The sequence below is a fragment of the Engystomops pustulosus genome, chromosome 8 (assembly GCF_040894005.1).
Source record: "Engystomops pustulosus chromosome 8, aEngPut4.maternal, whole genome shotgun sequence".
Classification (NCBI taxonomy): Eukaryota; Metazoa; Chordata; class Amphibia; order Anura; family Leptodactylidae; genus Engystomops; species Engystomops pustulosus.
Window position 1 is genome coordinate 97652389 of NC_092418.1, and position 14103 is coordinate 97666491.

Sequence of the window (14103 nt, forward strand, 5' to 3'; positions counted from 1 at the left end):
TGTGGGGCATTTTTTTTTCCTCTATATGCCAAGTTTTAAACGAGGCGTAGAGTAAATATTTGACACTCGTCCAATCAACGTTCCATTGTGGTCTACTATCAGGCTACTCTTTGGAAGCCCAATATATATGTGGCAGTTTTTCCAATGTACATCCCAAGAACAAAGATCGATCAAGTCATTCTTATAATATTATTCTTTATAGTGGAACATCCGTTGGGTGCAGTTAAGGTAATAGGTGTAGAACAATTTGGGTTATCCCTGGGTCAGAGAAGTTATTGGATGTAGAACCTCCATAAAACTCTTATACTTCTATATATGAGAGAACTTCACTCGTTCTGTTAGAAAAAAAAAATTCTATTCAAGAGGTTTTTTTTCCCTACTTTTGGGCATGTTTGTTATTTTTGTGAAGTAACAATTACTTAACATCCCACTATATTTACCTCTGTTTGGCCTCACAAATCAAAGACGCGGGAGCCCTAACCCTAGCTCGCTCCATCCTGACTTTTTTTCATCTAAACTATCGGTAGATGGAATTTCATGTTGCAGAAACAAATCATTAGGAGAAAATTTATTCCGAGTCTCTGGTAGCAGATTCTTTTGACAGTTGTTCCATGTTGTGAGATCTTAAAAGAAAAATGCATTCCAGCTTGTTTTCTGACTGTGCTGCTGAACACTCGAGTAAATGGATTCACACTGTGACGTATTAGACTGACCATAAAGTGGTCGCTCTGCTCAAGTTTAACCAGTAACCAGCTGGTTGGTTGGAGATTTATTTTTATGTACAGTATATGTTTGGGGAAAAAAGCAAAAAACATTCTTTTTATATGGACTTTTTTTTTTACTATTTTTCCTTTTTTTTGAAGGACATGTGTTTTGACTGAAGTTACACGTCCAATTTCGAACTTTGTTGGCTAAACCCAATAATTTTAGACTTGGAAGACTTCCACGGACAGATGAAAAAAGGGTCCAAAAAAGACATCCTTGATACTTTGCCATATATGTTTAGGAGCTACTCCCTGATCAAAAACATAAGGTCGTCAGCTGAACCAGGACTTGTGATGCAACTTTATTTTCCACCATTTACATTGTCATTGTGACTATAATTGTTGCCATTTTATTAAAGTAAGACCTGATAGAGTGAGAGACGCTGCACTCGGAGATATATAGGGTTCTATGATTTGGGTTTTAAGGTTAAGAGTAAATCCCAACAGGACTCCTAGGAGAGAAAGTAAGAGTCCCGTTACCTGGGCTAAACCAAATGATTAACGGCCTTCTTTGTACACACAAGGATACAGGGAAAGCTATTAATCACTGTGTGCATATTAATATTTAAGTTGGGATTAACACCCCGCCCCCTCTCTACAAGAAAAAAAGTCACTATGAAATTTATTTTTGGCTCTTATCTTTTTGGATTGTTAATGTTTATGGCGACTAGTTATGTCTTGCATTGTCTCCTAGCCACAAATTTACAGTATTATGGGGAGATTTATCATATTGTACACTAATTTCTGTCATAAAATTATGGTTTAAGTGGCAAGCAGCACTTTTCTTGGCTCTGTGGCCCTCATTTTTTTGGGAAAAGTGGGAGTGTCGAGGCATAGCAGAAGGCGGCATACCTTATCGTGGTGAGACGGATTTGCTATAATTTATAACAGAAAGTGGGGTAAAATGTGCCTCCAATCTATGCCAGGTCCTATGTCGGGTAGTTTTGAGTTTGTGTGCCCCTCTGGACAATTTGGGATACTAAGCAACAGGTTCTTATGAAGTTTGTGCCCAATTGACTGCAACCACAATAGCTAACATACTTGCCTCGATCTTGGGTTCTCCAAAGCCTGCAGGGTGAGTCAATTAAGCCAACGTGATACTCAGACTCTTAGGTTAGTGTAATCTTCTCCTTTTTTTTTTTTTTTTTTAACCTGCCATGGCCATGTATGTTGGTTTATTATGCCAAATCAACACAAAAGGTTCCCATTAAGGATTTCTTCTCTCCAGTAGAGTGGAGGTCGATACGGTTGTGAATTTCCTTATCTTTCATGTTCGAGGTTTTTGAAACATCCATATTCAACCCCAACCCACTGTGATTCTACTAAACTAGAAGTCCATCTTGTGATTCTAGGTGGGTGAGACTGCATAAGTCCAAGTGAGATGTGTGTATTATAGACCGTGTTATTGGAAAAGTCTATTTTTATTTCTAGATGACAATGCAAAAATCAACCCCAAATAGATTTGCGCAATGGAATCGTATGAAATTATGATTTCAGTTTTCCTTTGATGAGGGACCTCATATAGTCTACGCAAGCAGCGGCGTCCTGGCACTCTGTAATTGTACCATCTGAAGCAATCCATTGGCACTCGCCCGCGAATCTCGCTAATTAGTCTCTCAGCTTGGCTCTTGGTGTTTTCATGTATTCTGATAACAGATGATGTTGTCGGCTGTTTAATGTTTTCTCCTTTACTTACATATGCAATGAAATGCCAATATGGGAATGACGCTTTTTTTTTTTCTGGAAATATCCAGCGAAAGCCAAGTCCTTAAGTGGCATCCTAAGTTTTTTTGTGCGTTTCATAATGGATTTCCATCCAGTCCATGCATGGGGAGAATATGATGAGTCATTGTGAAACTTTATATATTGTATTGTTCCTAGGTATCAACTATTTAAACCATTTTATTATTTTCTCCAAGATCCACACCCATAACTATTCTAGCTCACACAGAGTCCATGTTACTCCCTATTTACTGATGCGGCTCAACAGACAAAAACTGCACAATTTATGACTGGATGATGTGGGTCACCACTATGGTCAGTGATGGATGAGTGGGCATTTTCTTCAGGATGGGACCAGGATTTTGGCCTCTTGTCCACAAGCGAGTGTAGTTCGCTGTCCGTTGAAGGGATCTCCTGACTTAAACCCCTGATCGCTGGATTGAACAGACATGGAGTTCATTCCAGTGATCAGTGATTTTCATTGGCTGCACTCGCTTGTGAGCAAAAGGGCCTTACATACCACCAGGGACCCGACCAGGCTTCAGATCATGAGGGCCAGGTAGATAACTTTACAGGGACGGTTTGGCTGGATAAATAATTTAATTGTTTTCTGATGATACACATCTCTTCTCAAGATGGTGATGGAAGTCTTCACCATGTACTGTCCGTAAGTTGGTCTTCTAGGTGTAGAAAACATACATTTTTCATTAAATCTGTAGATTATAGACTATTTTATTAGTCAAATATGGCAAAGTCACAGAATTTTTGACACGCCATATAAAAATCCCCATTACTCGGCATCCTGAAACCTTTGGGGACATGGGTAATAGCATATTTACCATAAAAGGGTCTGTTGTAATAGGGTATGAAGACATGGTAGTCCCCACTATAGAAGAGTCTGAGAACCCGTATGTAACAAATTATGGAAAAGGCTACAAATTTGACTTGGTCTGGGACAGAAATGAATCCATTATATTCTACTGGGGTCTGCAGGCCGCCATTTTACACATAGAAAATTAGATACTTGCAGGTACAAATACTGACAAGTCATACATGAACAAAATCTCAGCTTTGCATTCCACCCTGTTGGAGGCTTATACATATCAGATTGGCATAATTTTTTTTTTTTTTTTTAAATGATGATGAGTAGGAAATATATTGTCAGCCAGAAAACCCATCTGTGGCCTAACCCTATGACAAACAACCATCAACAATTACAGTGACACCAGTACACAGTCTCCTGCCAAAGAACCAGATGCTCTGTCTGAGGGAGATCTTGTTCATCAGCACACTTGTTCTGTTCCTGATAGTCACAATGTATCAGGAGGAGGAGGATATGGATGGGTTGGAATGGCACCGTAAATTGAAACTGTCCTCACGCTAATATTGTCTTCCAACTTGGGCAATAGGAGGTTTGCGAGGTCAACATTCAACACAATTATATTGGGATTTGTTCGCAACGATTGTGGGTTGTTGTTCCTTCTGTAGATTGTTTATTGCCAGATTTTCCTCTTCATATATTGGCATCGGGCTTAAATTGGACTGTGCAGAAGAAAACTCTGACAACTTGAAATGCCTAATACTGCATTCAAAGAATTTTGCAATGTGGTCCCTCTCCATGGGAGAGGTATCAAAGGAAGATATCATAGAATGAGTATTGGCCACTCTTGCAGCCAAGAAATAAAAGACCATAGAAAAGGGAGACACTGTCCATATAGAACTTGGAGAAGGCTATATATTAATTCCAGTCACAATAAGTGGCCCCCTACCCACTGGAGGGGATATAACTTGCTAATCAGTGGGGGTCCTTGTGGAGTAACCCCACAAGTCAGTAGAGCGGGGGACTGCTAGTACCCCAAATTAATAGGGCATCAGGTTTGGCATGTGCTCTGTGTCTCCATTCTGTATCTATGGCACTGATGAACTCAAGTACTGCGTTAGTGCCATTAACATACTCTATTAAATTTGCCTATGCAAAAACCCCACTTCTGGTGATCTATTGGAGTCCCAATGTGGAGACCCCTATCGATCAGCTTGTTATTCACTATCCTTTTCTAACATTGACTTCTTATTCTTTAGATGGAACGTCAATGTTGGGAACCAACATGAACACCTAAAAATTAGTCCTTAGATCTGGGACATCAGTCCTATAGAAGTGGATGCACCCCCATTCTCAAATTCATAGTTTACTTAAAAACTCAAAGAATTTTATCTAATTGGCCCTGTGTGTCCATATCATACTCGTTTTGCAACAAGGACCATACAAAGCTGGTGTTTAGAAGTAAAACGTTGATTTCTACGGGTCGGAATTGTTGGCATGATCTTTAGTCATGGCCTGTTGTAAGTCTATGGTATAGTGGAATGGATCGGGCTCTTGTCCTCATGAAGTCGGTTATCTTGTGCTTGGACGAATGGTTCACAAAAGCTTCCATGGATGATGGACAGATGATGGCCAGAGGTTGAGGCTGATGACTGTTCACCCATCTATCCTGGAACTACTTTCTTGGCTGTTTTGGTCTTTTTATAGGCTATGCTATTACTGTTTAGTGGATCCTGTACTAAATAAACCATTGGTAATCATCCTCATCTCTCGAAAACACTGGTTGACATCTCAACCTGCATTGTTACGTGACTTCTCCAGGACTGGTATGTGAGTAAATGTAAGTCTGGTAGATTGGTATTCCTGGCATTCTATTCATGAAGCGTAGTCTCTGTGATCTTCACCAGATGGAGTATGATGGGGTCCATGGATTGTGGGAGGATGCAGGAAAAAAAATCTACGGTAGCTCTTACAATACAAAAATGTAAAGTCAGGTATTTTTGTCCGTGCTATAGTTGTCATCTTTATTGTCTTGTTTGCAAGTAGAAACACGACCATCCGAGCAGTTGAAATGCAGTTTTTACCATCAATCTTAATTGATTCTGTGCCAGCTTAGCGTTTGATCTCCCCCCATTGATCTTTGCGGACCTTTTTAAACAAGTTGTCATTTGTCCTTTGTCCATTGTATGTTTGAAGGCTAAACCGTGTTGAGGAAGGCATGGCCACACATCAATGGGATCATAATCCTGTTCACCCGCAGCCGCTTATCTGGAGAGGAGAATTAATCAAGCTCTTCTCAAGGCCACTAGCAGCATTTGTGTAGGCAGGAGAACTCCACTCTTCATAGGCCCTGTAGGTAGGATTTTCTGCAGTCAATTACATTTTTCAGGAGTGTATTTTCTTATGTTCCAGTTTTCCGACTTCATTGTGTGACCTTCTCTCCGATGATCTGCTCTGCAGGTGACAACTCCTAGTATAGCACAGGAGCATATCATATAGCCTTTATTTATTATGTATGTAAAAGTAATAAAACAAGTATACAGCAGATTTCTAAAATTTAAAACTGTCAATTACATTAATTATGAATGACTTTGTAATTTTAAAAGGGTTTTCTGTTAATGAGAAAAAGCCCCGGGGGACCAGGGCAAGTTAAAATAAACAAAAAATGCAAACTTGCCCCAGTCCAGCTCCCAGTTACTGCTTTGCCTGATTACTTTCAGTTTTAGGTCCTGTGCCCAATCGTCACTTCCTGGGGACCCATTTTATCCAATGGCTATCTGCCAACACAATTCGTTTTATCCTTGTCTGAGAAGGCCAGTTATTGGCTAAAACCTTAGCCCATGATGCCCAACTTCCGGTTGGACACAGAACCCAAAACCTGAAGCCCCACAGTGACTGTTCCAGGAGCAAGAGATGGGTAAGCACAGACCCATGATGCCCAAGAACTTTCGGTTGAACGCAGGACCCAGGAGTAAGAGATGGGTAAGTAGGGGTCCATGATGCACAAGGACCTCCGGTTGGATGCAGAACCCAAAACCAGAAGCACCACAGTGACTGTACCAGGAGCAAGATATGGGTAAGCACAGACCCATGATGCCCAAGAACTTTCGGTTGGACGCAGGACCCAGGAGTAAGATGGGCAAGTACGGTTTCAAGATGCCCAAGAACTTCCTGTTGGATGCAGGACCCAAAACTGCAAGCACTAGGATTAAGAGATGGGCAAGTACAGGTATTTATTTTTTTATTTTTTTCCTCACAACATATTCAGGGAAAACCCCTATAAGTTTTTTTTGTACAAACTTTTATTATACTATTATGATTTTACTGTTCTCTCATAGTTTACATTTTGAATTTTTATGTGATCTGCACCTATTTTAGTGCCTTACAATACATTTTTTTTTCTTTCCTACATTCCCAGTTCAGTGTCTCCTAAATGAGTATGTAACAGTGGGGGATCCATTGCAGTCTTGGAAATGATAGCTATTATGTTATTGATTCGTCACTGGGACATGCAGTAATTCCTACTCTTGTATCCCGTTTGTCGTGTCCTGGTGTCGGTAACCGGATAACATGATGTCATATAAATTCTAGTTGTATATAAGATTTCTGTAAGAGGAAAAAATATATTAAGCTCTTCTAATTGTCCTCCGTGAGGCTGAGACTGAGTAATTTAGTCATATGACGCCCGTGATTCTCTCAATGGAAGTGACTCATAGAAAAAAAAAAATTCCTCGGAAATAAATGTCCTAGCAGAAACTATTTAGCCTGGCAGAACCCTACAACAAAGGGCAGGCGTTTGTAGGTGGATTTCATTACTGCCCAACTAGGACCTTGTTAACGTGGAGCAGATGCTTTATAATCGGACCGTCATGCTGTCAATCATATGGCCGCCTTTGATGCTGACTATTCTTGGGAAGAAACATTTGGGGATGAAATTGAGTGTCTGATCTGCTCCTTTGTTAGGTATCTGGTCCTAGAGGGAAGGACATTAATATATGGGATTTACATGAACACGTTTTGATTGTCCTATGAATTGAATTTTTTTTTTCAACAATTTTTAGTGGGTATTTGAATCATCCCCTCAATTGCCTTTATTATGTGTTATTATTATTTTATTACTTTTTCATTCAGATGTCTGAAAGATGAAGACGCTTTCAATATATATAATATATCCAAGTCACTGTATAATGCAATATTAGATAATAACCCTTTTAGATCCTATATGGTATCTGCCCCTCGAATGATTACAGTATAGTTGGAATAGTCTATGTACCCATCACTATGGCCAATCTGTTAGTACCATTAGTTTTGGTGTCTAACGCTTAGGCTTAGATGGGTGGTCTTGGGTCACCAACCTTAACCTCCCAATGCCTAATTAGCATATCAGGACACAAACTTCTCAGGAATGCTGGGGAGGCTAGAGAAGACATCCCGACCACCCTAGTATCAGTGAAGCCTATTAGAGTATGCTGATGGTTGGTGGAGCTGATGAAAGGTCGTCTTTTTAGGTTGTGAGAAGATCCTACAAGTTTCACTGGGATGTGTTATAAGGGACTTCAGCACAATTTGTTAAGCTTAGTGCTTGTCAAATTAAATTTGGCCTCAACATGACAGGACCACCAGGTTTATTGGGATATCTGTTGAAACTTTTTTCTCAATGGGAGTAGAACTCTATTAATATAACTGTTCTTTGTTCTTGAGAGTTCTCCAAACATGTTTGTTCTGTTGTGTGTTTAGGTATAGCTTTGTACTCGGTCAAGCAAATATATTCATTACAATACAGTAAGTAAATCTATTCCGTTTATTGACCACAAGTGGTTTCACAACACGTAGTAGTCGTATAGTGGTCAGGCTAGAAGTTGGTTGGCCTTCAGCAGATAGGGCAGGTCCATGCGTTTTAGTCATGGTTCTAAAAGACTCCAAGGTATCTATCGATCTTGACAATGAGCGTGACATCTGATATATTTACACCGTACACGCCCAAGGACACACCTTAAAAACCTTATGAATTTATGATGCACACCCTCAGCATACTCTCACATGAAGCAACATAAAAATGATGACTACTAGAGTACAGCTACGACAAATAAAAATCATTTGAAGACTTATTTGAGTTATTGCTATAATAGTCTCTCTATCCGGACCATCTACTTTCTATGCAATCTTAGAGAGTCATTGTTTGATGGTCATTAAGCTTTAGTTAAGCATTAATAACCGTTTCTAGGTGGATAGCTTGTGTTAACTTTTTTTTTCCCCCTTCATGAGAGATTTTCTGTAATTTTAACATGAAATTTTGCAATTCCTTGTCGGAATCATTGATCCCTATATTGGATCCGGTCTTTGCTGCATTTTTTTTCATAAATCGTACATAGAACACGGGTCACGTAGAGTGGAAGCACGTGATATATCTGTAGCCTCAAGAGGGAAATCAATAGACAAGAAGCCTCGGATGTGGTTGAAGCCGTGAGTCTGCAGAATCTCATTTATTTCTATAATTTTTATGTCCTTTATTTCCATAGATTTTGTTTTAATGCCATTTTGTTTTTGTGTACTTTTTGTAGCAAGAACTGAAGCTTTATATCTGCGCTCCCTCTACTGACGGCATTGTTATAGACTTTATCATAGTTTTTTAAAAAAAGATGCTGTTTTGTGACTTTCCATTGTGCCAAATGAACATAGGACAGTGCAAAGCCACTTTGACGTAAACCCTACTTTTAGTACATTTTTATAGATTGGTTTTGACAAGAAGACTCAATTCATGATTAGCGACTCTTAGGCGCAAATTGACGCCACACCTTGCACTGGTCTATATTCTGTGACTTTTAAGGTCTTTTTGCAACTTTTCATAAGACTTGTCGCAAATATCATCCTCCATAGCATAAGACACTGCCAGCAGACTTTACTGAGCTCCATATGGTCTAATGGTAAATTGCCCCAAATTTTTCCAATATTTGCTGAAACCGTAGACCTAAATCTCACCATAGACGTCATCCAAACTTTGTTGTACACATTGGGGCAGATTTACCTACCTGATCCTGTCGCAATCCCATGGTGCGTTGTCCGACGAGGATTCGGGTCTGGTGCGATTCACTGTGCCACGCGTTCCTGCATATGTCGCTTCTGCGATGAGGTTCACCTTCTTCTTTCTGGTGCGTCTCTTGCAACACAATGCTAAATGTTAAATCTTGCGCGTTGCCTGAATCCGTCGGGGTGTCCGACGGCCCGTCCCCCATTTTCTGTTGCGTGCACACCAGTGCCGATGCGCCAAAATCCCGGGGCAATTCGGCGCAAAATGGAAATAGTCGGGGAAACCCGACAAAAATGCCTCCTACGGACCCTTAGTAAATGAGCCCCAAAGTCTACTTGTCCCCGTACACATGAATGAGTTTGAGCAAGTCTACAAGCTCCTAAATCGCCATACAAGTAAACGCAGGGTTGTGTAGGACACTTTCCAGACCTTTCATGTCAAATTTGCTGAGCTTCTTAGTGCACCAGCGGCATGACCTCAAATACCGGTGTACCCATTTTCTTCACCCTTCGCCTATTTCTATGAGGATGTCAATCGTTGTATGAAGAGCTGGAACTGGTTTCTTTGGTCGGCACTAAAAGTAGAAAACTAGTGAATCAATCGGCGAGACTCCTCCCTACGTGGACCAATAAGGTAAGTATACAAAGCTTATAAAGAGACCTATGCTGTTCATGTTGGGTGATTTGGGAGTTGGTAGGATCTATGTCTTAAAGAGAGCCTACCAAAATAAGCCTTGGTGATATCTAGCCAAAACAATTGAGAATTATTGCGTTCCGACAACTTTTTTTTGACGGGTTGAGATAAAGAACTAATGTTTGGCCAACAACTTTTATTTATTCGTGGACAACTTTAGTTTATCCACCGATTCCACCACATTTTCTAATGGATCTGCCAACAAGCCTCCTATTTTATGTTTTCTATAAATGTTGAACACCTCAGAAATGATGTGGACGTTGTAAATCGTGATGCCGATGTCCTTCACAACCCTAGTTGTCTCCAGCCTTCTGCTCTGTCATATCGAGTAAAATTCTAGACGTATGGGATAGAGAAACCTTTCCTAGTTCATCATGTTCAGCAAAGATTCCCATAATAGCTCATCTGCATTTACCATGGAAAGCTATTCCTAAAAATGGAAGAGCCCCAGGCAGTCATGTCGCCCCTTGGGTCTCATCATGTTGTGTTTGTAATCCTCTCTACTCCAAGTAGCCGAATCGTTTTTTTCTCCCTTGAAGAGAGGCCGCGTTGTAGCATTCATTGGCTTGTTCTGCTCTGTGATTTCTGGTAATTACCGTTAGAAGAACCGGCTGATAACGGCAGTACAAAAAAAAAACCTCCTCCCGATAGTGTTTGTGATTAAAGTTCACACATGCTGCGTACTATTCTAGTGCTCCTGTTGAATTTGTATAGGATTAGAGTTTTATCTGTCGTCTCGATTCAGTTGTTCTTCCTTTTTGTCTCTTTTTCGGTTTTGTGGTTTATCATAGGATTGTGTGAAAAATGTCTATTTTCTTGTAAGGGTTGAGGATTTATACAGCACAATCTTTCACAACTAATTTTATATTGTAATTTCTTACTTTAAGATGTTAGATTTCCTTTAAACCACTGTATCCAAACTTCTAAATCCATCTTGACAAACCACTTATAGATCCGGGTACCTTGATTGTGGTAATCTTCATATATTTGTTATCAAGGCCTCCTTCCTTTTAAAATCAACTTTTAAAGTGATGCTAATATGCCAGAAGTGCTATGGGGAGCGTTACCAGAATCCCTATGTTGTAGCTTCACAGGCTGTTACACTGCAGAAGCACTTCTTCCTTCCTCTGCCTGCTGTGAAATCATGTGTAACATCCTGTGAAGCTACAGCACATAGCTCTGATAACACTACCCATAACACTTCTGGCTTAGCATAATTTTAAAAGTTGATTTTAGAAAGCAAGAGGCCGTGGATAACAGATATGAGGATAACCACAGTCACAGTTTCTGGATCTATGAATAAGTGTCTCCTTGGTTTATCATAATGGATTCTAATAGCATTCGATACACTGAATGTGTATTTTTTTTAATGTTTCTCTTTGGGCGTCCTCCTTCTTACATCTCTATAGACGGGGCCTACTTTACACAGACTTTTATATAGGGAGTCCAGTAGGTCCATTGGTTCCTCAAGGCTAGTTCCTTCAGGAACATTTATAGATCTGTAAAATTCCAGCTGTAGAATTTTGTGGATTTTTTTTTTATAGCAGCCTCTATTCCCCCCCACCCCCCCCCCCTAATTTTATTTATTTTTTTTTTTAATTCCATTTAATATTCCACATTCCATATAACATACATTTTTCCATAGATGCATTGCTCATAGGGATAATGTTAATGCCTGGTTCTGTAGGTTTGTTCTTAAGTTTGAATTTGTATGTAAGTCAGAACTGTATATTCTATTATTGTAAACCCAGACAGTTGTTTTTTTTGTCTGTGACAATTTGATTTCAAAATGTTGAGTCGTCATAAAAACCAGGATTAACAATAAAGCTTCATTGCAGGCACCTTTCATAACGGTTATAGCTGTTAGTTATAGCCTAGGACTAAAGTATAGTAAATTACCAACATCAAGAGGTCCGTTTGTAACTAGGGGTCGTCTGTAAGTTGGGTGTTCTTAAGTAGGGGACCGCCTGTATATACATGTAAAGGTGTCTGGAGGCCAGCTGTACTTTTTCTTAGAAATCTATAATTTTTTACAAGAATCGGAAACTAAGTTCCATGAGAAAGTTCAATGCCCTCTAAGAAGGTTTTGCTAAATCATTGACTGACGCAACTGGGATAATTGAGAAGTTCTTGAAATTTGTTGTGTAATTATATTTCCGTGTTTTTTTTTTTTTTGTTTTTTTTTGAGCAGTATCAAAGGTTGGATACAAAGGATCCGCGGTGCGGTTTTGACATCATGTACCCAATTTCTATTGCCCTTGATGTGCACATATACTTGGTGTGGGGCTTGTAGTCCACTTCCTTCTTCGTTTCTATGCTAGGACCTTGCTTTGGCAGGAATACATGTCAGCAAAATCCTACTTGATGGGATCATGATATTTGTCAGCTGGTCTGGAGCGCCTCCGGCTGCAAAGGTTCTGGTTTATGGTAATGTGGGACACTTTAGTCTATTCAGTGAATGCTACTCGTGAGACGCATGTGATTACAAGAGTTTCTAGTTAAAAAAAAAAGTAGTAATTTAATGAACACACGTTATGGACCGCTAGGACATATTGAACTATTACTAATAGGGGGATCAGAAATTATAGGGGTTCATATTGGAGGATCTAAAAATAAGATGATCTTAGGGTTTCTTGTTCCTCTGAACCCATCAATCCCGGATAATCAGTTGGAAATCTGGTAATTGGTGAAATGATTATTCTACCGTGTCTATAGGATGTAATGATGAATTACATGGACCATATTGGAATTGATTAGTTGTTCTTGTAATACATGGACATGTCTGGTTCTCTAGAGAGAAATGTTTTTTTGTAGTCTCCCTCTACTCTTGGTGTAAGGTAGAAATGAGACCCTTCTTCTGTAGACTAGACTAAATTCCGTTTGTTTGGCTTCTATTATGGTGCCCATTCTTTTGCTGGACTAAAATGTCCTGCTTATCAGTTTTTTGGGTTTTTTTGCCAAGATTTTTCATGGGGCTTTTTGAAGCTCTTCAGAGTCTCCAATTGTTGGGGGGAACAATGTCCCATAATTATCTTTTAAGATTTCAACAAACCAGTCATATGGTATGTAAAGTTACGGTAAGTGCACCCCTCTGTTTGGCAGCTTCCATCTTTCCTTTTAATTATTTATAGCGGGAAAAATAGTGTTGCAACTCTTATTTCTTCTGTAATATAATAATGGAGGAAGGGAAGGTGGACAGAAGACCTTCTGCTTGTCTTCTGCATTTTCTGTGTACCACCGGCGCAAATGTGAGCTGGGCCTTACAATGGCCAAAGATGTCTGACATAAATGTCCGAAGAGGCTTCTGCACAATTGTCTTTGTGGAGAAATCCTCTTTGCAGTCTTCACGATGACTCGAGAAAGATCTGATGACTCTGTGGTCTTCTGCTGTATGAGTCGTGGTTTTCCATTCTCTGATAGAGGAGGCCAAAAATGGCCTTTTATTGATGTGATGGATTCTATACATGAAGGTCATATTAGGTTAGTGGGCCATAGGTGATGAATTTATTCCAACATTCTTGCAGTCTTTTAATGGAGGCCCCTAACTGAACCTGTCATGTGGATAACACTTTCTGGCTTTTTAGGTGTGTATTGGACTGGAGAAACAATAGGCATCTATAGATTTTGTTGGTTGTTTTGATTGACTGAAGATTCTATATGGTCTTCTCATTGGACCTGAAAACTTAATATGCTTCATGGATTTCAATTGATATCAGCTGCCAATGACCTCCTACAGACCAGTAGATTCTATTACGGAAGATACCATTTTAGGTATTTAACCTCTAGAATATATCCAGCCTTTCGCCTCCCGATAAAACATCTACTGCATATTTTATGGCCACATTAGTCATGACCAGCTTCCAGTAGCCAATTTGTCAGAGGTTTTGCTTTGCGGTCACGTAGTAATGACTTAGTACCTATGACACAGGGCTTGCAGAAATCTTTGATTGAATTTAATTTCATTTTCCAGACCTTTTTCTTCCCATAGTCCTCTCCTTGAATCTATGACATTGCGTAGACTAATGAAGTAGCCACTCTGTATAGAGCTCATACATTAAGCTTTTGCTTGAGCAGAG

The 14103-nt window shown here is 39.7% G+C and overlaps 1 protein-coding gene across 5 annotated transcripts in view; it reads left to right on the forward strand.

The window, feature by feature from the left end:
* RBMS1 (RNA binding motif single stranded interacting protein 1) overlaps window positions 1-14103 on the forward strand; it is a 220215-nt gene that overhangs the window by 131136 nt on the left and 74976 nt on the right. The gene's annotated exons all lie outside the window — the stretch shown is intronic.